Raw genomic sequence first — 27,822 nt, forward strand, 5'->3', positions numbered from 1 at the left:
ATATATTATGGGGGAGTTTGCTCTATATATTCAACTTGCTTGCTACTTCAATTCCTTATATAAACCCTCTCAAAGAGATTGTCATCAATTACCAAAATGGGGAGATTGAAAGTGCATGGAGCCCCCATGTGTGGTTTTGGTAATTAATGACAATCCCTATGGACTAATGTTTGCATTGAGTTATATTTGTAGGAGTTGTCCATAGGCAATTCTTGAACCATATGTTGGCTTCAAGGTTGCAATAAGAAGAATTTGATGAAGGATATCAAGTATCAAGTATGTCTTGAAGATGAAGATGAAATGAGCCCTCAAGTTACTTCAAGACATCAACATGATGAAGAATGAAGAAATGATGTGCAAGTTCAAGATGAGCCAACTCGAAGAGTTCATAAGCTTGAAGCTTGCCATGGTGAAATGGAGTGCAAGTTCAAGATGAATCATCTCGAAGAGATCCTTTGCTTGAGTCTTGCCATCCATATGGTGATCATGGATATGTGAAGATGCGACGAAGAAGAAGCTCTCCCATGGTGGATTATGGGGGAGCAATCCACATGGTGGTCATGGTTATGTGAAGATGCGCCGAAGAAGAAGCTCTCCCATGGTGGATTATGGGGGAGCAATCCACAAGACTTCGTCAAGCAAGCACAAGCAAGAAAGGCGTTCCATCTTGTTGAGGTCAAGATCGTCGTCATCAAGCTCAAGTGGAATGCGCAAGTATAAGGTTTGCTCTTGATAGGGTTTCTTTCTCACCGGTCTCATAGTGTAGTTGGAGACCGGTTTATAGTTTAGTTGCCGTACTATCAAGAGGGCTCTCGAGTGAGTAACTCGATCGTATCGTTCGGAGAGAGCTCAAACCTTTGCATCCTTGCATCATCTTTCTTGGTTGTTATTTGGACCTTATCCATGTGATGTTTTAGAGCTTGTGCTTATTCTCATGACAAACTCTAGTTCATCGAAAACGGATTTCGCATAGATCACTTGTTGCGTTTTCGAGTTTGGTTCATCATCTTTCTTGGTTTTATTTGGATCTTATCCATGTGATGTTTTAGAGCTTGTGTTTATTCTCATGACAAGCTCTAGTTCATTGAGAATGGTTTTTGCATGGGCAACTTGTTGCATTTTCGAGATTGGAGGTTTTACCGGTATGTCTTTTTTAGATAGGTCAAACCTTTCATCATTTGTTTCTATCCTCCCTTGTTGGACTATGATGGTTTCCTGCATGATCTTGTAGAGCTTGTTCCTAGCTTTAAAACAAGCCCAAGATCATCAAAATCGGAGTCCGGATGCTAAAGTTATGCCCGTTTCTGTTTGCTGTCTCTGCCAGTTTTCAGGGGGGCGGAAAATCCGGGCCGGATTATCCGGAAATATCCGGCCCCCTCGAAATCGGCTAAGGACCAGAAAAAAAGCAGCTCTGGATAGGGGCCGGACTTTTGGCCGGATTTTTACCAGGTTTTGTCCCTGAGGCCGGATTATCCGGGGGGCGGATTATCCGGCCCCAACTTAGGCCGGATTATCCGGCCCTCGAAAGTCCGCAACGGCTCGATTTTCTTGGGGGGTATAAATACCCCCTTCTTCCTCCTTGGGCTGTTGCTTCTTCCACTCTCTCTCTCCTCCATTGTTGATATTGAGAAGCTTGCCCTATCTCTCTATCCCTCCATGATTCTTGCCCCATTTTGAGGGAAAGAGAGAGGAGATCTAGATCCACACTTTGACCAAACCAAATCATCTCTTTGTGAGTGAATCTTTGGGATCTAGATCTTGGAGAATTTTGTGTTCTCCTCTTTGTTCTTCCTCTCTTATTCCCCCAATAGCTTTTGTAGCTTTGTTGGAATTTGAGAGAGAAGGACTTGAGCATCTTTGTGGTGTTCTTGCCATTGCATTTGGTGCATCGGTTTGAGTTCTCCACGGTGATTCGTGGTGGTGAAAGCAAGAAGGTTGTTACTCTTGGGTTCTTGGAACCCTAGACGGATTCTAGGCCTTTGTGGCGATTTGTTGGGAGCCTCCAATTAAGTTGTGGATGTGTGCCCCAATCTTTGTGTAAGGCCCGGTTTCCGCCTCGAAGGAAATCCCTTAGTGGAACCGTGACTTAGGCCTTTGTGGCGAGGGTCACCGGAGATTTAGGTGAGGCGCCTTCGTGGCGTTCGGTGTGTGGTGTGAGTACCGCATCTTGGGGTGAGGCCTTTGTGGCGTTGGTGTGCATCGAGCAACCACACCTCAAGGTGAGCCTCTTGTGGCGTTCGGGAGCACTAAGCAACCGCACCTCTCCACCGGAGATTAGCACTCGCAAGAGTGTGAACTCCGGGATAAATCATCGTCTCCCGCGTGCCTCGGTTATCTCTATACCCGAGCTCTTTACTTATGCACTTTACCTTGTGATAGCCATCGTGCTTGAAGTTATATATATCTTGTTATCACATACTTGCTTGTATTGCTTAGCATAAGTTGTTGGTGCACATAGGTGAACTCTTGCTTAGAATAAGTTGTTGGTGCACATAGGTGAACCATAGTACATAGGCTTTGGGCTTGACAAAGTAAACGCTAGTTTTATTCCGCATTTTTTAAGCCCATCTCGTAAAAGTTTTAAATCGCCTATTCACCCCCCCCCCCTCTAGGCGACATCCGTGTCCTTTCAGGAGTGCACCAGTGCATGCACCACTTAATTAACCAGGTCCAACTTTCATGAAATGAAATCGAGAATTTTTTTATCCTAGCGGAATAAATAGCATATTTTTTTTGCCTAATTTAGCATTTTAGCACGATTTAGTGAGATATTAGCGGGAGATTCTATTTAGCGTTGAACGTGCACAACTTTAGCGGGAGTGCTCTAGATTCCCTATAACAAAGAGATATTTTAGATCAAAGGGATCAATGTCCCCGATTTCGTTAATGAAACCAACGTCCTAGAAAGTTCAGCCTTACAAACACAGCACCCCCACAAACCACAGCAAGCATTCTTAAACTGAGAGTCTCGCTAGACTGAAACTATGACAACAAGGGAGAATAGGTGGCGAAAACGAAAATAGAAAAAAGGAACAGGGGAGGGAAGCTAACATAAGAGATACATCACCTAGTCTACTCCTTTTTCCTCCTCAACATCATCACATGTAAACCCTTGTTGATCCGCTTCAAAAGCCTTCTCTTTTTTATTTCTTTTTCATTGTTCCAGTCTCGGAATCCAAGGCGTCCAACATCTTCTCGCTCCAAACACTTCTTTCCAGTCTCTTTGGAATTTCTCGTCTTCCATATGCTCCATAAAACAGAAGCAATTCCTACAGCCAACATCTCTCTTTTTTCCCTTAAAACCTTTCAACCAGGTTGAGATGCAATCGTCAGCTGATTCAAATTGAAAAGCTAAACCAAATTTACAGCTAGCCACATTCCAAATATACCTAGCTAAAGAATAGTGAAAACGAGATGTGAAATGGATTCATTGCATCCACAGAAAAGACATTGTTTCTCACATTTTCCTCCTCTATGTATAAGAACATCTCTTGTCAGAATACTTCCTTTAAGCACTAACCACACAAAAAAATTAATTGTAAGTGGTATCTTAACTTTCCACATAAATTTGTAACGGTCCACATTGCATTGCTGAATGGAAAGATTTAACTGAAAAGGAGCCCGAATTTGTTAACTTCCATATTAACATATCAGGTTCCTCTCTCAGAATCACATTTTCTAACAATTTTTTCAATGTATCCCATTGTAAGCATCCCAACCATTGCTCTTCTAAATCGAAGACCATTGACTCCTTTATCAAAAACATATTTGACAATTACCTTCATGTTCATGGATACAGAGAAGAGTCTAGGAAAAGTTTTGGCTAGGCATGATGTGCGTATCCAATGATTGTAAGGGTATATTGCCCCTATGTGTGGTTTTGGTAATTAATGACAACCCCTATGGACTAATGTTCTCATTGAGTTTATATGAAGGAATATTCCATAGGTACTACTTGTATTCCATGTGTTGGATTCAAGTATGGATGCCATGAAGATAAAGATACACCTTGTGTATTGGCATCAAGATCATCGATTTAAACATATATATGTGATATGATCAAGAAGAAGAAATGAAGATGGAGTTCTTATGTGGAACTCAATATTAGCCATACTCTATCTTATGTGATAAGCAATGGATGATCAAGATCTTGAGAGCTTGATTCCAAGTGAAGAATTCTTTATATACACCTCAAGATATTATGATAGAGTATGAGAAGATACAAGGTTGAGTTGGGCAAGTTCAAGATGAGCATCTCAAGTGGATCACATGCTTGAAGCTTGCCGTCCATGTGGTGATAATGGACATGTGAAGATGTGCATCAATGGAGCTTTCCCATTATGGTGTATGGGGGAGCATTTGTGAGTCTTCACGAAGCAACGATGATCAAGCTGAGGCATTCCGGCTTGTGTGGAGCTTGAATAGCTATCATCAAGATCAAGTGGGATGCGCAAGGCAAAGGTATGACCTTGATAGGTTTTCCTTTTACCGGTCTCAAGGTGGTTGATGGGAGACCAGATTATAGGATACATAGCCGCACTATTAAGAGGGGCTTTCGGTTGGGTAACTTGATCACATCGTCTTAGGGAGCTCAATCTTTTGCATACTTTGCATATCCCTATTGCTTCTTGGTGTTTCTCTGTGTGAGGTTCTTGAGCTTGTTGCTAGCTTTACAACAAGCCCAAATTCATCGAAAACGGAATCCGCATGCATCTTTTAATGTGTTTTTGAGGTTGGGTGATTTTACCGGTTATTCATGATATAATGTTCTACCTTTTATATTCATGATAAAATCCCCTCCGACAGATTCTTGTGTTTTCACTTTCTATTGGATAGCATTTGTTGTTATCGTCCAAACAAAATTGGTTTCATTCGAATCGGAGTCCGGGAGCATTTGTTATTAAAGAAAAAGGGAAAAGAGTAAAAGAAGAAAATGAAAATGAAAAGGGGAGGGGCAGCCGGCCGACTGACCGGCCTGCCGGCCCACACGCCGGCCCACCCGGCCGAAACCGGCCCGGGCGCTGATGCCAACCGGACAGCCTACTGAGGCCCATCCGGTCTGGTCTGGCTAAGGGCCCGGCAGCCGCCGGCCCGCCCGGCACTGGCCCCGGCCTGACCGGCCTCCCTACCGGCTGGGCCGCTTCGCCCCACGCGGCCCACCTCACGCCGCCTCCCCCTGGCCTAACTCCCGCACAGTGCGGTCGCCGCCCCGCCCGGCTAGTGGGCTGGCCCGACTGGACATCCGGCCGGGCTGCTCAGCAGGAATTCCGGTCAGCCGGCCTGGCAGCCGGCTGGGCCACTTTTCTGGCCCGTTTTTCCTGCGATTTTCACATGTCTTTTTCCTCAACGGTTATATTTGCTCTTGGGCTATAAACATGCCTTCTTCCACCTTGGGCTGGGCTAGTTCTTCCATTATCTCTCCTCCATTGTTGCATTTGAAGAACTTGCCCTCTCTCTTGATTCCCCCCATGATTCTTGCCCATTCTCGAGGGATCTAAGAGAGGAGATCTAGATCTACAACCTCCACCAATCCATTTCTCCTCTAAGTGAGGGGAACTCTTGGGATCTAGATCTTGGAGTCTTTTGTTGACTTTCCCCATTGTTCTTCCTCTCCAATCTCATCTTAGCATTTGTTGCTTGGGTGGGATTTGAGTGTGAAGGACTTGAACACCTCTAGTGTTCTTGCTTTGCATCATTGCATAGTGTTGAGCTCTCCACCACGATTAGTTCGAGTGAGACACCGTGAGCTTGTTACTCTTGGAGGGAGACCTCCTAGTTGGGTTGGCGGTTGGTGCTCCGATGATCTCTTCAAGAAGACTGTGAAGAGGCCCGGGCTTCTCCTTCGTGGAGCTTGTGAAGTGGTTGTGGAGCTTGCCATCTCCGGAGCGGAGGAAAAGCTAACCATAAGGAAAGGGTCATTATCCTTCGTGGGTGTGGTCCGGAGAATAGGGTGAGCCTTCGTGGCGCGGGGAATCTTTCGTGGACCTCCACTCCTCCAAACATGACGTACCTTCTTGCAAAGGAAGGGAACACGGGAATACATCCTCGTCTCCGCGTGCCTCGGTTATTTCTATACCCGAGCTCTCTTTCCTTGTGATAGCAATCGTGCTTGAAGTACATATATCTTGCTATCACTTGTGCTACATATATCTTGTGCCTATCTTGTTTAGCTCTAGTTGTTATTGTTACACTTAGTTGAGCTTAGCATATTTAGGGTTTGTGCTTGTAAACTAAACGCTAGTTTAATTCCGCATTCTTACAAGACAAATCCGCAAGAGTTTTAATTGCCTATTCACCCCCCCCCCCTCTAGGCGACATCTCGATCTTCCCAAAAACTTGTCTTCATCCCATCACCAACCTGCACCTGACAACAACTCCAAAATAGGTGTTTTCTCTCCATCAAGCCTTGCCAGAAGTGCCATTCTTTACCACAGCTTGGCAGAGGTTTTATTTGTGAAGATACTTCCCCTTAAGGAATTTTTTCCATATTCCATCTTCATTAAAAAGCTTCCATAACCATTTTTAAAGTAGTGCAATGTTCATACCAGAGGAATTTGTTCCTAATTTTACCCATTTTCTCTTTTACCCCTGAGGTATTCTATAAAAGGAGAGCATGTACAAGGGAACACTAGTTAATGAAGAGTTTATCAGAGTGACTCTTCCTCCCATCACTAGCATTTTCTCTTGTGATGGCCCCAACTTGTTCCTCATTTTCCCTTTAGTGGGATCACAATCTAGTTTTTCAATCTCTTCCTGTTAATTGGCACACCTAGATATTTCATAGGTAGTAGGCCAGACTTATAGGTGAAGATTCTTTCAAAGCTACTCTCTCTCTCTCTCTCTCTCCAAAGCCTCTCTTGGACAATAGATATCACTTTTGTGAAAGTTAATTTTTAAACCTGACATTTGATCAAGCAGACACAAGATAACTTTTAAGTTTCTAGCATGTTCTCTAGGTCATCTTCAAGAAGGATAATAGTATCATCTGCATATTGCAGAATTGATACCCCTCCTTCTATCAAATATGTAGCTAGCCCAAATTAGTAGACCAGCCCTTTGTTCCTTTTTTATGAAAATTCTAGTATGTCGACAACAATATCAAAAAGCAATGGTGAAAGGGGATTCCCCTGCCTCAACCCCTGATGTGTTGAGAAATAGGGTTCAGCTTCTCAATTAATGTTGATCCCCACTTTACCACTAGTTACTGTTTTCATGACCAAATCCATCCATTGAGTTGGGAATCCCTTCACATCCATGGATAGATACAAGAAAGGCCATTTAACTTTGTTAAAAGATTTCTCAAAATCAATTTTAAAGAGAACTCCTGACTTTTTTTTCTTATGTATGTCATTCAGAACCTCATGTAGCTACCCTTAATAAAAGATATTTGATTATAGAAAAAAGATAGAGTGCTATTTAAATTTTTTCTAAATAGTTATTATGTCTCTTTGCAACCAATTATTCATGGATTTACTTGTCTATGCAAAAAAAATAGAGAAAAATTAGAGTTACTCTTGCGTAACTTTCCCTCCAAGACTTGTTGGTCTATGCAACTTTCTCCTTTATAAATAAAGCCAACACAACTAAACGATACAAAGTGGAGCCAACACTACTTCGAGACGCCTGAACACTCCACGCCATGCCCTAGGGCACCCGACCTCCATGACAGCACCCCAGGAGGGTAACGTCGCAAAGCGTCACCACCGCCAAGTCCAAAAGGACATGGGTATTCACGGGGGACCATGGCATGGTAAAGAGCACCTTGACGACGTCCTCAAGAGGAATGCGGCACGCGAGGGCGTCACCGCAGTTAGTGCCAAAGCATGAAGCTTTCGCGGGGCAGGGAATGCTAATGTTTGCCGAGTGTTCTTGAAATTTTGCGGAGTTTTGAACTTTACCGAGTGCTTTCCCATTGACGATTTCAATTTATTGACCGTGCATAGTTGATAGTTTGCCGACTGTTTGCGAAGGTGCTGTTTGCCAAGCTCCACTTATCACAGCTCGATGCATAGCAACAATCGTTTTTCGGCAGTGGCGGGCCTAGAATGTCACACGTACACATTTTTTCGGTGGTGGGTGGTGACACTGATCACCGATACCGTGATGATACGGCCGTGACATGTGGACGCACAGGATCGTCGGATTTTCTTTGCTTTCACTAATGGCGTACAGGAGAATTAGGCCTGGGACGATGGAGAGGGAAGTTAAGATTTGCCATTAACGGGAAGTTCGTCCATACGCGGCCACCCGGTTTCTTATTTGAATCGAGAGCGCCTCGACGGATTGTCACACCCACACGGCCGCGCCACTCCATCCACTCCCCCACGTACACTCCGAGGTCGGAACGAACGAGCCATGCTTCCCATGCAGCAACCGCTCCTCCTGCTCGTGCTCGCCGGCCTCTTCTCCGCCATCGCCTCCTCCTCGCCGGCGCTCGCCTCCGCCGCCGCCGATGAAGGCTCGGCGACCTACATTGTGTACCTGAACCCCTCGCTGAAGCCCTCGCCGTACGCCACGCACCTGCACTGGCACCACGCCCACCTCGACTCGCTCTCCCTGGACCCCTCGCGCCACCTCCTCTACTCCTACACCACGGCCGCGCCCTCCGCCTTCGCGGCCCGCCTGCTCCCGTCCCACGTCGCGGAGCTCCGCGGCCACCCCGCCGTCGCGTCGGTTCACGAGGACGTCCTGCACCCGCTCCACACCACGCGCTCCCCGCTCTTCCTCCACCTCCCGCCCTACACCGCCCCAGCCCCTGAGCAGGGCGACGGCGGGAGCTCAGACGTCATCGTCGGGGTGCTCGACACCGGCGTCTGGCCTGAGAGCCCCAGCTTCGTCGACGCCGGCATGGGCCCCGTGCCGGCGCGCTGGCGCGGGACCTGCGAGACCAACGCCACCGACTTCCCTCCTCGATGTGCAACCGCAAGCTCATTGGCGCGCGCGGCTTCTTCCGAGGATTCGGGGCCGGCGGCGGGAACGGTTCCCACGTCAACACCGAGCTCTCCTCGCCGAGGGACCACGACGGGCACGGCACCCACACGGCGTCCACCGCGGCGGGGGCCGTCGTGGCCGACGCGAGCCTCCTCGGGTACGCGCACGGCACGGCGCGGGGCATGGCCCCCGGAGCACGCGTGGCGGCGTATAAGGTGTGCTGGCGGCAGGGCTGCTTCAGCTCCGACATCCTCGCGGGCATGGAGCAGGCCATCGACGACGGCGTCGACGTGCTGTCCCTATCTCTCGGCGGCGGCTCGTACCCGGTCTCGCGGGACCCCATCGCCGTCGGCGCGCTCGCGGCCACCCGCCGCGGCATCGTCGTCGCGTGCTCGGCCGGGAACAGCGGGCCGTCGCCGTCCTCGCTGGTGAACACCGCGCCGTGGATCATCACCGTCGGAGCGGGCACGCTCGACCGGAACTTCCCGGCGTACGCGAAGCTCGGCAACGGCGAGACCCACGCCGGCATGTCGCTCTACTCAGGCGACGGGCTCGGCGACGACAGGTTCCCTCTGGTGTACAACAGAGGCGTCCGCGCGGGCAGCAACGCGAGCAAGCTGTGCATGGCGGGCACGCTGGACGCGGCGGCGGTGAAGGGCAAGGTGGTGCTGTGCGACCGGGGCGGTAACTCGCGGGTGGAGAAGGGGCAGGTGGTGAAGCAGGCGGGCGGCGTCGGGATGGTGCTCGCCAACACCGCGCAGAGCGGCGAGGAGATCGTCGCGGACAGCCACCTGCTCCCTGCCGTCGCCGTCGGCGCCACGAGCGGCGAGGCTATAAGGAGTTACGTGGAGTCCGAAGCAGACGCGGAGGTGGTGCTGAGCTTCGCCGGCACCGCGGTGGACGTGCAGCCGGCGCCGGTGGTGGCGGCGTTTAGCTCCCGCGGGCCCAACAGGCAGGTGCCGCAGCTGCTGAAGCCGGACGTGATCGGGCCGGGGGTGAACATCCTGGCCGGGTGGACGGGGTCCGTCGGGCCGACCGGGCTGACCATCGACGAGCGGCGGCCGGCGTTCAACATCCTGTCAGGTGAGTGCACGCCGTGCTTCCTCTGTTGGCTCTGTACTGCACAGGTGTGATAATTCCGTTGCTTTTAGCGCATTGCACCGAGATCGACACCTTTCTTGAAAAATTGCACCGTAACACCTCAACTTTACATCTTTTGGTTAGCTTTAGTTGGCATGCATCAAGATGCCATGATGGTAGTACTGGCAGGCTTTACCGCACGCCTTTGATTATTTCTCTCTTTTCTCCTTTACTGAACCTAGCTTGATGCAAGAATGTTTTGGTTACATATATCTGAACTGCCATCTTAGTGTTTCTCTTTTCCTATACTGAACATTTGATGCAAGAGTATATCAGAGGGCCAATAAAAGTTAGTTATAGCTTAATTATTTGATGATGGTGATAAACTGATAACTCATGCATTTGGCATTGCCTTGGAGTTCAAACTTCAGACACATGTTCAGGCTTGAGATTCCAGACAGGTACATGTAACAACGCTGGTGTTGAAGGAACCTGAATTTTTTGCTGCATGTATGAATACAACAGAAACAGTCATGGACTACTACAGCACTTTAGGTCTTTGGCGGTAAAAGAATACCTTTTCAAAACTAAAAGAAAACGAAACAAACTAGGACTTCATGCAGCTTTCAGAATATATTTTGCTCAGACCAAATCTATTCATGCACCTCTTGTCTTGATTAAAGACTGAAAACTTACCAGCTTGAACGAGAACCTGACAGTTAATGCATGGTGATGCAGGAACATCCATGTCGTGCCCTCACATCAGCGGCCTGGCGGCGTTCGTCAAGGCGGCGCACCCCGACTGGAGCCCCAGCGCCATCAAGTCGGCGCTCATGACCACGGCCTACGCCGTCGACAACACCGGCTCGCCCCTCCTGGACGCGGCTGCCGGCAGCGCCAACAGCACGGCCACGCCCTGGTCCTTCGGCTCCGGCCACGTAGACCCCGTCAAGGCCCTGTCCCCAGGCCTTGTCTACGACACGTCCATCGACGACTACGTCGCCTTCCTGTGCACCGTCGGCGGTGCCTCGCCCCGGCAGGTCCAGGCCATCACGGGGGCGCCGAACGCGACGTGCCAGCGCAAGCTCTCCAGCCCCGGCGACCTCAACTACCCATCCTTCTCCGTCGTGTTCGGCCTCCGGAAATCGCACACCACCGTCAGGTACCACCGCGAGCTCACGAACGTCGGCACCGCCAGCTCCGTGTACACCGTGAAGGTCACCGGTCCACCCAGCATCGTCGTGTCCGTGAAGCCAGCCAGGCTCGTGTTCAAGAAGGCCGGGGACAAGGTCAGGTACACCGTGACGTTCAAGTCGACGGCGCAGGGCGGCCCGATGGACGCCGCGTTCGGGTGGCTGACGTGGAGCAGCGTCGACGGGGAGCACGACGTGCGGAGCCCGATATCCTATACGTGGGGGATGTAAAGTTACATCATGTAACACTGATCATGAGTGACTTAGTATAGTTAGCGAGTGATTCTTATCTGGCCATGAAGGCGGAGTGATGGAGGTGTTATAGAAGCCGGAAGAATTCTGTCTCGTCTTATGTAGCCAAGATAAGGCGCTTAATTGTTATCTATCGGCTACAGCTCTCGTCTTATGTAGCCAAGATAAGCCGGAAGAATTCTGTCTCGTCTTACCAGTTCTCAAGTTCTCATATTTCCGTTATCCCAATAAAAAATCAAACGGACAAATTTACGGAGACATATTTTGTACAATTCCCTTATCATTAAAGATCAAACTGGGGAATTTAACATAAACATAGAAAGGCCATATTTTCAACGAAAAATGTACTGCTACTTTCAATATGAATGAACTGGTAATTTCAAATGCACAAAAAGCAAAACTGAACCAGAAAGTCCCGGCTATTCCTGTATTCTCATTGAATTGCATAATCTGGGGCTTATTTTGAAAGAAAAGAAAAACAGCTGATGCAGAAAGTGGACTCTCAGTTGGTATAAAACCGGAATCAATCAAATACAACCGACTTTTTTTGGCGGAAATGCCATGTCAATCGATCAGTCGCTTATGCATAGAGAATGCTTGCAACAGTAATAAAAATTGGGAAGGACCACAAATTAATGAGTTTCAACATCTTTATCAAACTTAACTGTTCTTTGTTCAGTTCCATACAGACATCAAGCCCTGCTATGGGATGTTTTATGCCACGGAATATACATACTCAATGCTAACAAGTCAATGGTAAAACTGATAGGTGCAGCACTTTTTTTGCAACTCAATCATAACATGGGTGAGACTGTTCTAGTGCTTGGTGCTTCGGTCAAATTAGCATTTGAGGGCAGCTCTTGCCATTTCCAATGCTCCATCGTAGGTCTTATTCCCACCAATGAAGCCGCTCATGTGAATAAACACACATCCAGGGATGCCAGTTTCCTTCGACAGCTCGTCGTCTCTCATGCCCCTCCACTTCTCTGGAAGAGCCTTCCGGCTCTCGAATCTGTCGGGAGCAACAGAGACAGCTTGAACTCGCCAGCTTTTGCTCCTCTCGTCCTGCAGTTATGCGGACAAAATTAAAATACATATATGAAAATCTGGTATGCCAGAAAGAAATAGCCGAAACAAGTTGCAACTACAGAAACAAAAAAGCATGTGCAGTTGATCGCAATGCTGGCTGCTGCCGAACTGCCAACCCATCAGTGAAATCCTAAAACGACCTCTACTACAACTTGAAAGTATTAACGCCACTTCACTTCCAGATTAGCAATTTGGTGGTAACTACACACAAGTATATACTTGCTCTCAAAAAAATCTAAGGTACTAAATGAAATTCATATCAGGTAACTGGGAAGGGGCAACACTTCTTACCTGATACAGCACATACTTAGTCAAAGGATCAGTCTTCAGCTCCTGCTCTAGCTCAAATAAATGAAGTTTCCACTGCCATAAAAGAGAAGCATTCAGTTTACGTTCACATGACCATATTAGGACTATCGCACTTCACTACGTCAGGCAGTTATTAATTAAACAAAGCACTTGCTGAAATAAGTTTTACAAAAAAAAACCTAAAACACTAGATGATATTGAATAGCTAATACAGCAACGATGCCAGAGAACTTCCAGTGCCTGTACTTACAAGCAACACCTACAGTTCTATTATGCAACTGTTTTCAACACTACTACAGCAGAACAAATAACAAGGTTTCAGGTGGAACCGTGGAAAATACAAAAACATTGAGCACACTAAAGATTAACATAACCAGATGAGAAACAACATTTATGCTTCTGCTTGGATTAACATTTCCAGTCCAAAAACATCAGTTGTGGATAGGACCAAAATTGTGATAACTCTAATATTAAAGCTCAATCTGTAGTGATGGTTGGTACATCGTCCACTCCGTCCTGCACGAAAAAAATCGCTCACGCTAAAAAATACAGTAGGAAACCAAGGTTTCAGTCCCCACGAACAAGAGGGGAGAAGAAAACCATGTCCCCAGTCCCCCCGACCATGGCCCCTAGTCGTACGCCGCCTGCCTAACCTTTTGCGCCGCCGACCCAACCCCCGAGATATGCCCCGTTGGCCCCAGCTCCGTCGCACAGCAGCGCTAGCACCAGCAGCATATGGCATCCTTGATTTGGTCTGACACATATGGCATCCTTGAATTTCTCATCTTAACTTCTTAATCCTGTTCGGAGAGCAAAGCTACACATGTAACCTTGTCTATTATTGTTAGATAGGATCAGCTTTACACATATGTTGTGCGATCAATAACTGGAGGGCAATGTTAGCAAATATAATTCTTATGCAAATATCTTATATGTGTTTTTTTCATGTACCAACATCGTGATATGGGTGCAAATAATTTGATCTTTTACAAAAAAGAAAGATATTTTTTGATTGTCACAGAAACTAGAAAGATATGGTCGGAGATGCAATATATATATTCCAGTACATTTTTATTTGAATTTCAGTCGTCTATGATATTCTAGCAGAAACAGTTCAAGGTGTATGCTTAAGGTGGCCAAGTTGCAGCTATAGTTTATTTTATTTTTGTGATTCTAGCTGTAGTATTGCAATGTAGGGGGCTGTACTTGTTAATTACAATAGTTGATTGGCTAGGTAATGTTATCTGAGTATTGAACATTCTTCTCCAAACAAAAACTTGAATCCATTAATTTGTATGTTCCTTTATAGTTATATCAATTCATGTGCTTCATGAAGGATTATAGGTTTAGTACTCAGGATCCTAACATGCTTACGTTATGCTGAAAAAGAATTGATGACACAATATAAACAAAACAATGAAATAATATAAATAACAAATCTAATCTCCTCGAGTTATTGATGCTTGAACCTTATGTTAAAAGGATTATACGTTTAAATTTGTTGTCGTGAACTTATTTTGTGTCTTCTAACTTAATTGAATGAATCGTGTCTTTTGATTGTGTCGAATTTGTTTGTATGTTTGAGAACTTCAATTCAGATATTGCAGCAAAACAATGACATCCACTTATAGTCCGTAGCAACGTACAGGTATTATGCTAGTAGTCTAATAACTAGCCAGGATCTTACCGGGCAGAATCTATCTAATACCATGATTTCTCCACTTGGATCAACACTTCCTCTTGACAGCAAACACTCCATGATGATAGATCTTGCAGGTAGCCATGACTTGACATGAAAGCAAACACTCTGCCAGTGGAAGTGGAAAAATATAGTCATACAAACATGAGACAATAGGCTTAGGGTATAAGGGAGTCTGCGAGGATGAATCCCATTTGGAAAAAGAAGGAAGATATATAGCACACACAATTTGACAAGACCTTAAGAAGTGCATGAACAAAACACACCAAAAGATTAACCAGGCATAAGTCATACCTCCATAAATTCACTTCCTGCAAGCACCATTGCCTGTTGAAACGCAGCATTTTCCTTCTCAGGTGATTGATCTGGATCAGTCCAGTCCGGATTAAGACGCCCAACACGTGAAGACAAGTGTGTATTGTTCACATACTTGGGGGGTTGCTCTGTGTCATACTGATTGATTCCATTATCAATTGCATCAAGTGCCTGTTACACGAAAGATACATTGCTTCTTTAGCACATCATGTGGAAAAATATGGTATTGGTCAATTAAGACAAATGGCAGCAAAACAAATACATGAATGAATGAGGAAGGACAACTGGATGTGTCAAAGAAAACTGATGCCAGATGACAGTTTATGTATTGAAGTTCTTTACGCCTTAGTAACATGTAAACCTTGAGCCTAAGTACAGAACTTGTCAACTGACTAATAATTGGCTTATATTACCCCTCCTCTGCCTGCAAGAAGCATCTCTGAGCCTCAGATCCAGCTACAAGCACCCAACTGCAATCAAATTTTGCCAACATACGGTGCATCTTTCCTTACCAATCCTACTAAAGCCAAACCTCATCTATATGTTGAAGCTAACCACAAACTCTAACACAGAAACAGTTCAGAAAAAAAAAATGTAGATTCATGAACTCCCCCCTCTCAGTATCCTAAGTTTACGCAACACTAACATATAAATTTCACGGCTGATATTTTTGATTCCTAAAATCCTAGTCAATAAAGCCATTCCCTTATCCTTTAACAAAATTTTCTATATTACAAAAAGTACTAACACAAATTTCACAGTTGGTTAAGAGTTCAGATTCTCACCTCAACAAAGTTTTTGTATATGGCAAGATACACCCGGTGAACATCTTCATGGTCCTCATTGAGCTGAAGCTCCTTTGCAATTATCTCCTTGCCAAAATGCTGCAGTATCACAGCAGTTTAAATGATATATAAGGAAGCCATCATTTCAATAATGGAAAGAAAAATGTAGCATTGACATTTGATTTGCAACTTGTAAATTTGATAGATTAAAAAATTATCAAAAGGCAGTGTGTGCACAAGACAAACTATGCTATGAAATTTCACAACATCCAGAAACAAATCCTCCAATGAATACCGAGTTATGTACTGCATTGGGGATCTATTTTAGCTGATATTACCAAATTTCATAACATAGCTTCTAAGGGAAAAAATATTGTATTAAAACCTGCATCATCTATGGGAGGTACCTTGTAAACAAGCCCCGCACTGCTAAGTTTCGTGTTAAAGCCATGTCCAAAGACCTCGTTGAAGCCCTTCTGGTGATGATCATAGCGATGCCGGCTGGGATCATAGACACCACCTACATCAAGCACGGCCTCCAGCGAATCAAGGATCTAGAGTGAAGTTCCACAGGTAAGAGGCAAACAAGTAAGTGCAGAGAAGGATACACCAAATGACAAATCATGTGTTCAATGTTTTGCTGTATCATGTTCGACAGATACTTCATAAGCAAATCACTCAACCAAATGAAGCACAGGCACGCATATTAACACCGCATCATAGCCTCACTCAATTCCAACGATTACATTGGCTCCTAATGGATAAGAAAACGATCTTAAACATGTCATACTTAGCATGGATGTAGACAGATAAAGGCCATGAATGTCCATAGCAGATGATAAAGGCCGTGAACGATCTTAAACAGTCAACCAAATGAAGCCCAGACACCCATGTCAATACAGCGTCATAGCCTCACTCAATTCTAGTGATCGTATTTTAAGACTCGTATCATGAATATGAAAATATTGTTAAACTACATGTATAATTAGCATAAGATGCAGACATACATATCTCATGAATTTCTATACCAGGTGATAAAATGTCGAAGAATGTAAAAAAATACAAATTCTAAGGATTTCAGTTCACAGTCTCACATTCATATAGCAGTATGGACCAACTGTCCAGTTCACAGTCTCACATTCATATAGCAGTATGAATCAAACTGTCCAGATATAACAAAATCAGTCTGATAATGAGTTAAATTAGCATATCCAGACCTAATTGCAACCTGATTGATCCGTCCGTAAGGTTTACGAATCTTAGCACGCAATCCCGTAACCATCGCCAAAATAACCACCACGAAATTCGCCGAAACATTTTTTGTGGGAAATGGCAGGCCAATCGAGTCAGTGCGACAGACCTGGGAATCGCGGGTGCGGACGACGTCGGCGCCCGCGAACTGGGAGGTGAGGCGGATGAGGAAGCAGCCGAGCGCCTCGTCGCAGTGGAAGCTGCCGTTGTGGGTCCCCACGCGCTTGCCGCTTCCCGCTCCGTTGGAGTAGTCGACGTCGGCGGTGGCGGCGGCGGCTGACGAGTAGACCCTCAGACGCTTGGGCGAGGTGGCGCCGCCGCCGCCGGCGGCGGCCATGGGGGAAGGGTTTAGGATTTGGGAACGCGCGCGGGGAGGAGCGTGACGGCTCGCTGCGACAGCCTCCGGGCGCAGGCGGCGAGCATCAGTGGCGCAGAAGCCAGGGAGCTCGCGGGGCGGGGACGGCAATCCGGCAACGACGGAGTGGCGTGGCGGCGCGCGTCCTGCCGCTGAGAGAGGTGGAAGGTTCGAGTGTTTGTGAGTTCGGTCGCCTGCTCGTTTCAGTTGTTCTGGGCCGGGCCTGGGCCATCCGAAATCTTTATGGGCCGGCCCGGAACGGAGACAGGAAAGCCGGCGAACGGCGACCCCGATGACTCCCGTCTCCCCCAACTGTACTCACGGGGAGGAGAGAGGAGGGGAAGGAAACGAATCCGGCGGAGCAAAGCATGGCGTCGTCGCCGCAGGCGCAGCAAGGGCAGGCCCAGGGCGGCGGCGGCGTCTGCCCAGCGGAGCAGTTCTGGTCGCTCCTCGACAAGGCGGACCGGCGGTTCGCGCGGGTGCGGGACCTGCCCCTCTACGGCCGCCGCGAGCCGGAGGAGTACGGCAAGGCCTTCCGCATCTACACCCAGCTCTGGCGCATGCAGCAGGAGCACCGCCAGCGCCTCCTCGACGCCGGGCTCCGCCGCTGGCAGGTCGGCGAGATCGCCGCGCGCATCGCGCACCTCTACTACTCGCAGTACCAGCGCGCCTCCGACACGGCGCTCCTCTCCGAGGCCTTCGTCTTCTACCACGCCGTCCTCGACCGCGCCTACTTCCTCGACGAGCACCTCGGGGCGGGCGCCTCCACCAAGCACCTCCGCTTCCTCGCCAGGTTCCTCCTCGTCGCGCTCATCCTCGCCCGCCGCGCCCACACCGTCCCCCTCCTCGCCTCCAGAATCCGGGCGCTCCTCGACGAATCCAAGAAGACCCTCCAGGCAATCCCTCTCCCTCCGCCTTCCATTCCCCCGTCTCTCGATTCCAAACTATCTGCTCGTTCTCTGCCTGGCTCAAATTAATTAAGAAAGCTGGAATGCTGCAGGAATCCGATTACAGGGAGTGGAAGCACACCGTGCAAGAAATCACGAGGTTTCTCAAGGCCGACTCGCCCTTCATGAACATGAGGCCGCTCAGGTACAGCTACGCATTTGATCCTCCCCCGGATAACCTCCCTACCGTCCCACCCACGGTCAAGAAGCGCGGTCTGCTCTTAGGTGATGCCATACTATGCAGCTACTACCATAACGAGGTAATGCTTCCCCGCACTCACATGCACCCACCATGAGGTCTTCAATTGCTACTACTAGCAAAACATCATCTATATATCTCTGTGCTTCCTTCAGGTCAAATTCACCGACCTCACTCTAGACACATTCAGAATGCTTCAGTGTCTTGAATGGGAACCATGTGGCTCCTTTGCACTGAATAATGGGTACAGTGCCCATGATGAAGGCGGACAGAATCACCCCAATCTCTTGAAAGATCTGAGAGATGCTGCGTTGCCCCCGAACCCACTGAAAACAGTTCTACATCGGCCCTCGGTGCCACATTTACTGACGGTAAGTTTAGTGTCTCATTTGACAATTGACATCGTGTCAACTCAATGTTCAATTTATTACTATCTTCATCCTATGTATGTTTTACTGAATATATGCAATGCTCAATTGTTCATTGTTACTCAAGACTTGGTTTGGTCCTCGGAGAATAGTTGTGGAATGATCTCTGATGCATTCATTTCACCCACCTTTAGAAACAGCAAAGCGTAATGTGTAAATAGCAGCCAATGTATGTTTCTTGGAATGATCTGAAATGGGCTAGCAGGAGAACTGAAATGTAGGGAATTCTGCAAGATATGTACATGATACTAGTGCCAACTAATCTTGATTATGTGATGAGGAAATATGATGATGAGGGAAGATAATGCAACTAAACTGATTCCATTTTTTCTGTTATCAGTACATGCAACTAAACTTCCTCCATCCCAATGCATGTGGTGCCCTTGTTTTGCGTGTTAATACTGTGACCACTAATTTAACTAATAGTACATGTTATTTTTTATTTAAAAAATATCATTAGAAACTTTATTAAAATATGAATTTAATGATATAACATGCATGCCATATAACCCACATTTCATTAGTCGAACCGATCGTCAAAATTAGACCTCGATAAGCATGTGCGCCACCTAAATAGGAACAGAGTGAGTACCATAATCTCCATTATTCAGAAATAATAACCAAACAATCCATTATTGATCTCTTTTCACCCACAACAATTATAAACTGTAGCTTGAAAATTATTTGAGGCAATACTGTTATCAGTGATTCTTGGGTGCTGTATTTAGAATTCTTGGGTGATGTGCTGTGCTGTGCTAGCAGAGATGATAGCTGTATTTAGAATATGCCCTCTAGGGTCTTCTCTCATTTGCGCCCTCCCTGTGCATTCAAATTCTTGTTTTCTTTTACTTCACAAGAAAGTAGATTTTTATTTTATTTTATTTTTGAGAAAAAGTAGATTTATATTTGACTCTATGTTTACACCATTTTATTATATATGGAATAATTGCATGGATAAAAGACGATTTGATTGAAATCCAGGTCCTTGCCACCAAATGTGAGGAGCTCCCGTTGAATGGTATGATGTTGATATACCTTTCAGCTGCAGGTTCGTGTCTCAGGAATGTAGAACTAAAATGTTATCAGCTGTCTGTTGGGAAGCACATTCTAGTTAGCACTCATATATATAATTTCCTTCAGGTGAGATGGGAACCTCTGGACTTGGTCCCGATGCCAGCGAGAGAGTTGTGAGCAGCTTTAGTAAGTTTGACGTATCCAATACCAGACCAGTCAATCCAAAGGAAGATAATGAACCATCCCTTTGGCTAGGTTGCCGAGAAGGAGAAGGTATTTTTCAATGCTTAATGCATGCCATAATGTTCAATGTCTCTAATGCAGTACAGGACTATTTTGATGACATAGGATTGTTTAAAGTTGCCTTTATACAGGCTGAAGTATATATATTTTTCGAAAGAAGTGTATTGTTTCTGACACATGTTCAACATCTAGGCTCAAACTGCATATACCCTTGTGATCTCATCCCATTTACAAGGAGACCTCTTTTTTGGTGATTGACAGTAGCGTCAGCTATGCATTTAAGGCAGGTTTGTTTACTCTTTGGAATTTTTTTCTGACATTTATATTCTGCTGTCTAGTGAAAACTGAATATCTATACCTAATAATAAAGGAGCTAAGGTTTCTGCCAAAATTTTCGTCCAACTTTCTATTGTACAATTTTTCCCTCCCACCAAATGGCATAATACAACAAATTGCTACAGTACCGGCTCGTTCTCTTTTCTACTCCCTGCGCTTGAAACAACGATGTGGTGCTCTTCTCCCCTTACCATCTACGAGATCCCTGACTCTCCTCCCGATGGACGGGACAAGCGAGCACGCGGCGAGGGTTCCGTTTCGATTAGGAGTCGTCAGACTCAGAACGGAGCGGAGCGGTGAGGGGAGGAGGGCACGCAGTCCGACAGGTTCATGAAGCGGCCGCTGCATTAGAGCACGTGGGTGAGTTGCAGCCTTGGGCCACGATGGTGCCGGTTCCGCGCTGCCGGCAGGCCGGCGACCACGAGGGGAGGAGGGCACGCAGTCCGACAGGTTCATGAAGCGGGATGGCTCAAGCTGGCAGATACGTGCGCGCGTCGGCGACGCCGGGACACGACGGTGGAGGTTCCGCGCTGCCGGCCGGCCTCCTATTTCGCTAACAACGAAAGCATACTACCGGAACGCGGCGCCATCTGGCCGACGCCAGCGCTCGGTGGTGGCCTCGCTGCTCTTTCCAGTGAGGATTTGATTTGGGGCTGAAACCCACGGAGAGAGAGGAAAATCTTGTCCGCTCGGCTACTTTCAGTTTAACCCTCTTCTTTATCGTATTTCATACTGGGTCGATCGGTTGATCACGCTATGGCCTATGGGCTTAGTTCCGTACTGGGTCAACCCGTGTATCAAACGGCCTAAATAACCGGCAGAAAAATCACATCTAGCGATCAAACGCCAGGAAACCAGCCATAAGACGAAAACAGCGAAGGAACCATATCCGTCGATTAGTCCCACCTCACTGCGTTACAGGGAGTCTTCCCTGCTTATATACGCCAGTTCCCTGGAAATTAGCAAGCCACCAAGATAAAATAGAAGCATCACCATGACCGGAAAGGAATTATTTCATCAGGCGTCCGTATCGGTGGTGGCCGTCCCAATCATATGGGAGCGCAGCCAAAAAAAAATCTCCATGGACTGTGGCCGTAATCTGAATTTCTGAACATCCCCGGTGCTCCTGCTCCTGCCCGTCGCCCACATATAATTTGAGGATAGAGGGGATTATGAGCCTACTGTTTTAGACCGATCTGCTAGCTTCTACTCGATAGAAAACTATAGATGTACACAATCTGATTATATTTAATTAATTTTTTCATTGCTATTTTATTACTTAACGTATTATTATGCTCCTTTTATTATATATAATAATATTCAAGTAGTGGATAAATATTACTTTAAAATATGTTTTAATTCTTCGGATAACAAGTGACAAAAGACGATAATTTACAAAATTAAAACAAACGGTCTCGACGCCATTATGTCGGGATTTCCTATATCGCTATTGATGGAGGGTTAAAATATAAGATCTAGAAAATCCGTTGCAGCACACAGGGGCTCAATCGAGTTTGAGCCAAAATTTAAGTGATGACAAGGGTTTCTTAAAAAGGTGTTTTTTGAACTGCTGGTCCATCTTTTTTAAATCATGTTCATTACGTGGAGAAAATATTGCCACTTGGATTAATGATGGCACACAGAATAAGTGTCATCACGAATGAATTCATGGAGCATTCGGATTTTTATTTATCCCGATGCAAAGCACGGGTACTTTTGCTAGTATATTCTTACTGGAGTATCTATAATATAATGGATGGTTCATACAAAACATTGTAATGCTTCCATGAGATAAAACATAGGTTATTGGTCCACTCATATGCACAGAAACATACTTAGGTATGAGGATTTGGAAGTTGTGTTCAGATCTTGTGCTTCTCTCAGCATCATTCTTATTTGTCAATACATGTATTATAATTGTTGTCCTAATGGCTTTCATAGGCTCTTACTTTTATATTAATGGGACACTTGTTTTATTTCTGTGTCTTTTGCTTTATGCTCTTTTTGTTGAACAAAGTTCCTTATGCATTATCTCATTCTACAGTTCATTCTGCTCCTTTGTTTATTGTAACGTGATAGTCAGTGGCCATTTACCTGTCCATTGGCTGGCTGTTTGGCATGGACTGCTAGCTCTATTAATTGGTCCATTCTTACTGTTTTATTTAATCATCGCAGTCAATTCATGGGGCTGAGAAGGGGGAGACAGCTGCCATGTTACTTTCTAGAAGCTCCCGATCTTGCGCTGTAGGATTTGGCGCGGACTCGACTCGGCAGAGTGGTAGTCAATTTACTATGTTTCTCACTGCTCCAGTGCAAGCTTTCTGCTTTCTGATCGGCAAGAATGGGCTGGACATTGACAAGGTTTGTGTTTCTGTTTTGTGACAATTTTCTTCTTCCTCACAGGCACTAGATTTTGTGTTTTGAGGGTTGGCATGATCTTTTTTCTGTAGGAAACTTATAACAAAGCTGAGGAGCTACTATCCTTGTCGTTGAATGATTGGTCCACGACTCTGGTTGCATCATCTTCACTTGACCCTGTTTGGATTGAAGTGTTAGGCGATCCACTCCTCAGGCGGCTGCTTCTCAGGTCACTTACCTACCTAGCTTGTCAATTTGTGATACCACCCCCTACTCTAGTTTCAATCCTATCCTAGGGAACAAAATATGGATTGTCAGTCAATTCGTTTGGGTTTGGGCAGGTTTATCTTCTGCCGGGCCACGCTTTCACTGTTGAAAGGGAGCAACAATAAGGCGGAATGCCTGCCAAGCTGCTTGCCTCCATTGCCAGAGTCAGTTAGTGGAGAAAGCATGCTGTCCCAGTGCTGTGTGATGCGAGTTGCATCTCTGTTGGGCGCTGCTGACCAGTTCTCGTTTGCTGAGGTGACTACATGGTCTGACGTTGATGAGCCCATCGGCAGTGGAGGTGCAGACAGATAGTCGTCATTTTCGCTGGACTAAGTTCTCTTGCTATTTATATGTAGTATAAATTGCTGGTAAATGTTGTTGATTTGTGGGTTCCTGTGGTACAAAGCAAAAGTTATAGCACACTATCCGCCCCTGCTATTACATCTGTTGATTGAATTTCATGGGAGAACAAAGACTGACTACTGCATTGATCTTGTAAAACCGGCAACAGATGTGTGCTAAATTTTGTTGTGGCATGGAAACGATTGAATCTGCAGACGCGAATTTGGATTGTCAGAGACAAAAGACACAATGATGTGGAACTGCATGGAACAGCTGAAAGCGTAGGTCGCATGGAAACGGCCATGAACATAAGCCCTGATGGCGAGAGGAAGATGTGGGAGAATCTTTGGGAGCTGTCAACAAAATCGGAATGAAAATGGAGCGAATAGCGTGCATCTTAAGCGTGAGGCACGACTGATGTACATGCTCCGGTGACTTCTCGCATGCTCCACCAATCAGCTGCAGTTACATGGGATTCTTCATTCAGGTCATCCAATATAGGAACATTTGGTAGCCTCGGTCATTTTTGGGCTCCCTGAGGCGTCTCCGTGGATGTTAGCCCGTTCGAAACGAGACATATGCTAAAATATGGATTTTGTTTGGTATCTTGTGTAATGTTTTTTACCTTTTTTGGGGGGGCTGTGTTACTGGAGATTTGAGTTGAGGTTGTTTGGTAGCTTGTGCCATTAATTTTTAATTTTTTTTGACTTCGTAGAGATTTGAGTTGAGGTTGTTTGGTTGCATGGTTTATAGCTCATGGAGCAGCCAAAAATCAAGCAACTTCTGTTTTATCGCCACCAGAATAGTGAGTATGATAATTGGTAACCTCTTCTTACATGTGCTGAGGTTACCAACACTGATGAATAGCATACAAGTAGACATTTTTTTTTTTTTGAAACGAGGCAAAAGACTTGCCATTTTCATTAATAAAGAAGAAGTACAGAATTTGGCCAGTTTATTAGCGGAAAACCGGCCGAAAACCGAAACAAGTGCCCCGTCGACCGTCATGGAGCACGACCGCCACGGGGACACAGAGCCACCCCGGCAACCCACACAAGATACACGAGGCCGCCGAAGCGAGAAGTCATCGCGGTTGACCTTCAACGTCATCGTCATCACTCTTCGGGCGACTCCGACTTCACCGAAGAACCAACCACCAAGACCTCGCCGAAGCGGCACCGTGAAGCTCAAGCCGGCCAACGCCAAACAAGCGACTCCTCGTGAAGCAACAGACAGCTCCGACTCTGATGACGAGCTCTGAAGAGGATAAGCGCAAGACCTGCGCCGAGGAAGATCATCGCCAAAGGGCCACCCTGCAGGTCATCGTACGCTGCACAAATGAAGACTCTCGACAAACCATAGCAGCTCCGACTCCACCGCAAGCGAAGCACAAGACGAAGAAACTCGGACGCTCGCCGAAGCCAAGGTCTTGATGCTACCAAACCATCGCTCAACACCGCCATCGTTGCCACACAAGCCACCACACGGACCTCACACATCGCCGGCCACCCGCCGCGATGCCGTGCGAGTCCGGCCTCAGGAAAGCACGCTCGGGGAACAAAGTCTTCAAGACGACGCCCCAAGAGGGAAGCGACGTGGATCGACCGCCGTCGTCCGGCCCCGCACAACACGGCCTAGGCTTTCGCCCGAAAACTATGCTCCGGGAGCGGAGGAGGTCGAAGGCTCCATGAAGCCCCCCAAGAGGATAGCGACATCCGCAGCTGCCGCGCCATCAGCCTCGCTCGGAGCAGGCCGAACCTCCGCACTCCCACGTTGTCGAACGGAGATGAGGGAGACCCACAACGCCGCCGGCTCGCGAACCACCGGCACAAGCACCTCCCACGCGGCGACGACGCCACACCACGTAGGACCACCAACCTCACCGCCGGCGAGAACCGACGGGCCGGATCGAGCCGAGCCCGCCACGGTCGGATCCGGCACCTCGGGAAGCCGCCGCGACGAGCAACCAGCGAGCAACTCTGCCGACCACCACCCGCGAGAGGAAGAAGCGAGGGAGAGGGGCCGCCCACCCTCGCCGGACTGCAGCAGGGAGCCGCCGCCGTCGCCGCCACATCTGGGAGGAGCCGGAGCTCTGCCCGCCGCGCGCTGCTTCGGACCACCGGGGGGCGGAGGGGGGCCGAGCTAGGCCGCTGCCACCCCGGCCGAGCCGCCGAGGCCGAGCTAGGCCGCCGCCACGCCGGCGAGCCGCCGAGGCCGAGCCTTCTCCCACCACCGCGGGTTCCCGCCGCAGACCGAGGCCGTCGCGCGCGAGAGGAACCCGCCGCCGCCGTCCTCCAGCGCGGGCTTTGCCCGGTGGACTCCTCCGGCGGCGGAGGGAGGGAGCAGGGGAGGGGGGGCCCGGCGGCGGCGCTCGCTAGGGTTCCCCCGAGCCGCCCAGGGAGGACGACGCGGGGGTCGCGTTTTTTCCTTTTGCCAAAGGCTATCAGCTGAAATGAGTGGCTTTTAGGCTGCAATGATTTTAGGTACACATACAAGTAGACATAGAAGTAAGCACACAAGTAAGCATAGAAGTATTGTACAATCTCCATTTAAAAATAGGTATCTCACTTTTGTCTAGATAAGGATGTATCTAGATATATTTTAGTTAAATATACATTTGTATCTAGATAAAGTTGGGACATCTTTTTGGACGGAGGGAGTAGTTGAGACAAGAACGACATAGACATAGTTCAGACACAACGATCGACACATACATAGTTTAGACACAATATCATAGTTGACATAGTTGAGGCACACCAGTGATCACTACTCCTCTTCCACGATCCTTCTAGTGGCATCTTCATGATCAGGCACCTGGTCATCATGTCGAAGCAAGAGTAGTCGAAGATCACCACTTGGAAGATGCCCGGGTGTTTCTTGTAGAAGGTGAGGAAGTAGTAGAGCTGGGGCCATTGGAACCAGAAGGACTACAGAAGCAATGTGTTTATGATGATCATGTGGTCCAATGACACCAGCCCTATGACCATGAAGTGACATATACGTGCATCATTGGCTAACAGCAAAAATGAACATCAATGGAAATGGCTAAAACCCACAATGAACAACTTTAATGAACGCCTCATACAAGCAATCACACCCAATGAAACAAATTAGTCTATCCAACCAACTATTATGCACAACCATGGGTATTTATGTCCCCGTAAAAAAATCAAGAGTGTGTGTACAATGCACAAGGTCGGATAGGATAATACCTGCACACATTAGTTAGCAAGATGTCATCTTCCTCTTGTCTTGTCCCGTTGTTCCTCGTCGCGGCGAAGCGATTGATCCGTCGGTGGTAGTGCAACCGACGACATGTGATGTGACAATTTGGTGGTTACCGGGTGAGAGTGGAAGAGGGACAGTGAGAGGAGGGAGTGGGGCGGTGAGAGGATTTATGGTGCGTGTTCCCGAAGGGACGTGATGCCCCCTCTCATTTCCCATGCGTGCAACCGAGGAGCGACAACGGGCCAGGTTCCAGAGGAACGGTCGATTCGGCGATGGCTCCAAGACCCGGCCCTAAGTTACTTTAATACTCATGCTGGCCACAACGCGGAGTGATCCCGGGCAACCAATCGAGCCATTTTCATCTCCCTGGGGGCAGGTTAGAGAGCTTGCGACCTACCAAACACGCCGTAGGTGTATAGGCTTGGGGACTCATCGTGGAGCTTTCACGGTGGCCATGATGTGTGTCGAGGGGTTCAAACTGGCCATGGCATGCACCTCATCACTATGCATCCTCCAATGGGACAGCGGCTTGGTTGTCAGCGTTATGGAGTGTGTTGATGCGACGTTGCCCAACACCCGAAGTTAGGGGTGGAAACGGATCAGATAGTGCCCTTCTCAATCCATTTTCATTTTTTTCAAACCGAGCATAGATGTTGTCAAATATGAAGGCAGGGCAGGTGTTGTTCGAATACGGATGCTGATCGGATTTTTCCATTCAAAACAGATCTGAATATTTGTATAGTGATGTAATACACAATAGTTTCAATTTCAATCATACAAAAAGATACATTTAACAACTTTGTCATTGTTTTTGCTTGAATAATTGGCATCTCGAGACACAATTACCTACTAACATAGGCTAACATACAGATATATCCATTTCCATTTTCAAATTTGTTTCAAAATCTAATACCATATTTGTACTTGTATTTGTAAAACAAGTCTAAATATTTTACCACATCTAGTTTTACGTTTGTCTGAATTGAAATATTACGCATGGTTCAGGCCCGTCCGAGGCTGAAGCTTGTCGGGAAAAGGGGAGCAAAAGGGAACAAAATTATGTCAACGATGATGTCGCACAACAGAAATCCCAATGTTGTTCGTGGTGAAGCCAGTACCGTTGGGGCAATGGGGGATGATGACTATGAACGGCTACCACATGGTTGAATCAAGGAAATCTGAATCGGGCGCCAACTAAATT

The 27,822-nt window shown here is 47.1% G+C and overlaps 3 pseudogenes; 2 read left to right on the plus strand and 1 right to left on the minus strand.

Annotated features, from left to right (window-relative positions):
• The first annotated feature begins 8,364 nt into the window (after positions 1 to 8,364).
• Positions 8,365 to 11,435, plus strand: LOC124655026 (annotated as a pseudogene).
• An 848-nt stretch (positions 11,436 to 12,283) lies between these two features.
• LOC124657792 lies at positions 12,284 to 17,327 on the minus strand (annotated as a pseudogene).
• A 285-nt stretch (positions 17,328 to 17,612) lies between these two features.
• LOC124654846 lies at positions 17,613 to 23,593 on the plus strand (annotated as a pseudogene).
• Positions 23,594 to 27,822: the final 4,229 nt, after the last annotated feature.

Source organism: Lolium rigidum, chromosome 5 (assembly GCF_022539505.1).
Source record: "Lolium rigidum isolate FL_2022 chromosome 5, APGP_CSIRO_Lrig_0.1, whole genome shotgun sequence".
Lineage (NCBI taxonomy): Eukaryota > Viridiplantae > Streptophyta > Magnoliopsida > Poales > Poaceae > Lolium > Lolium rigidum.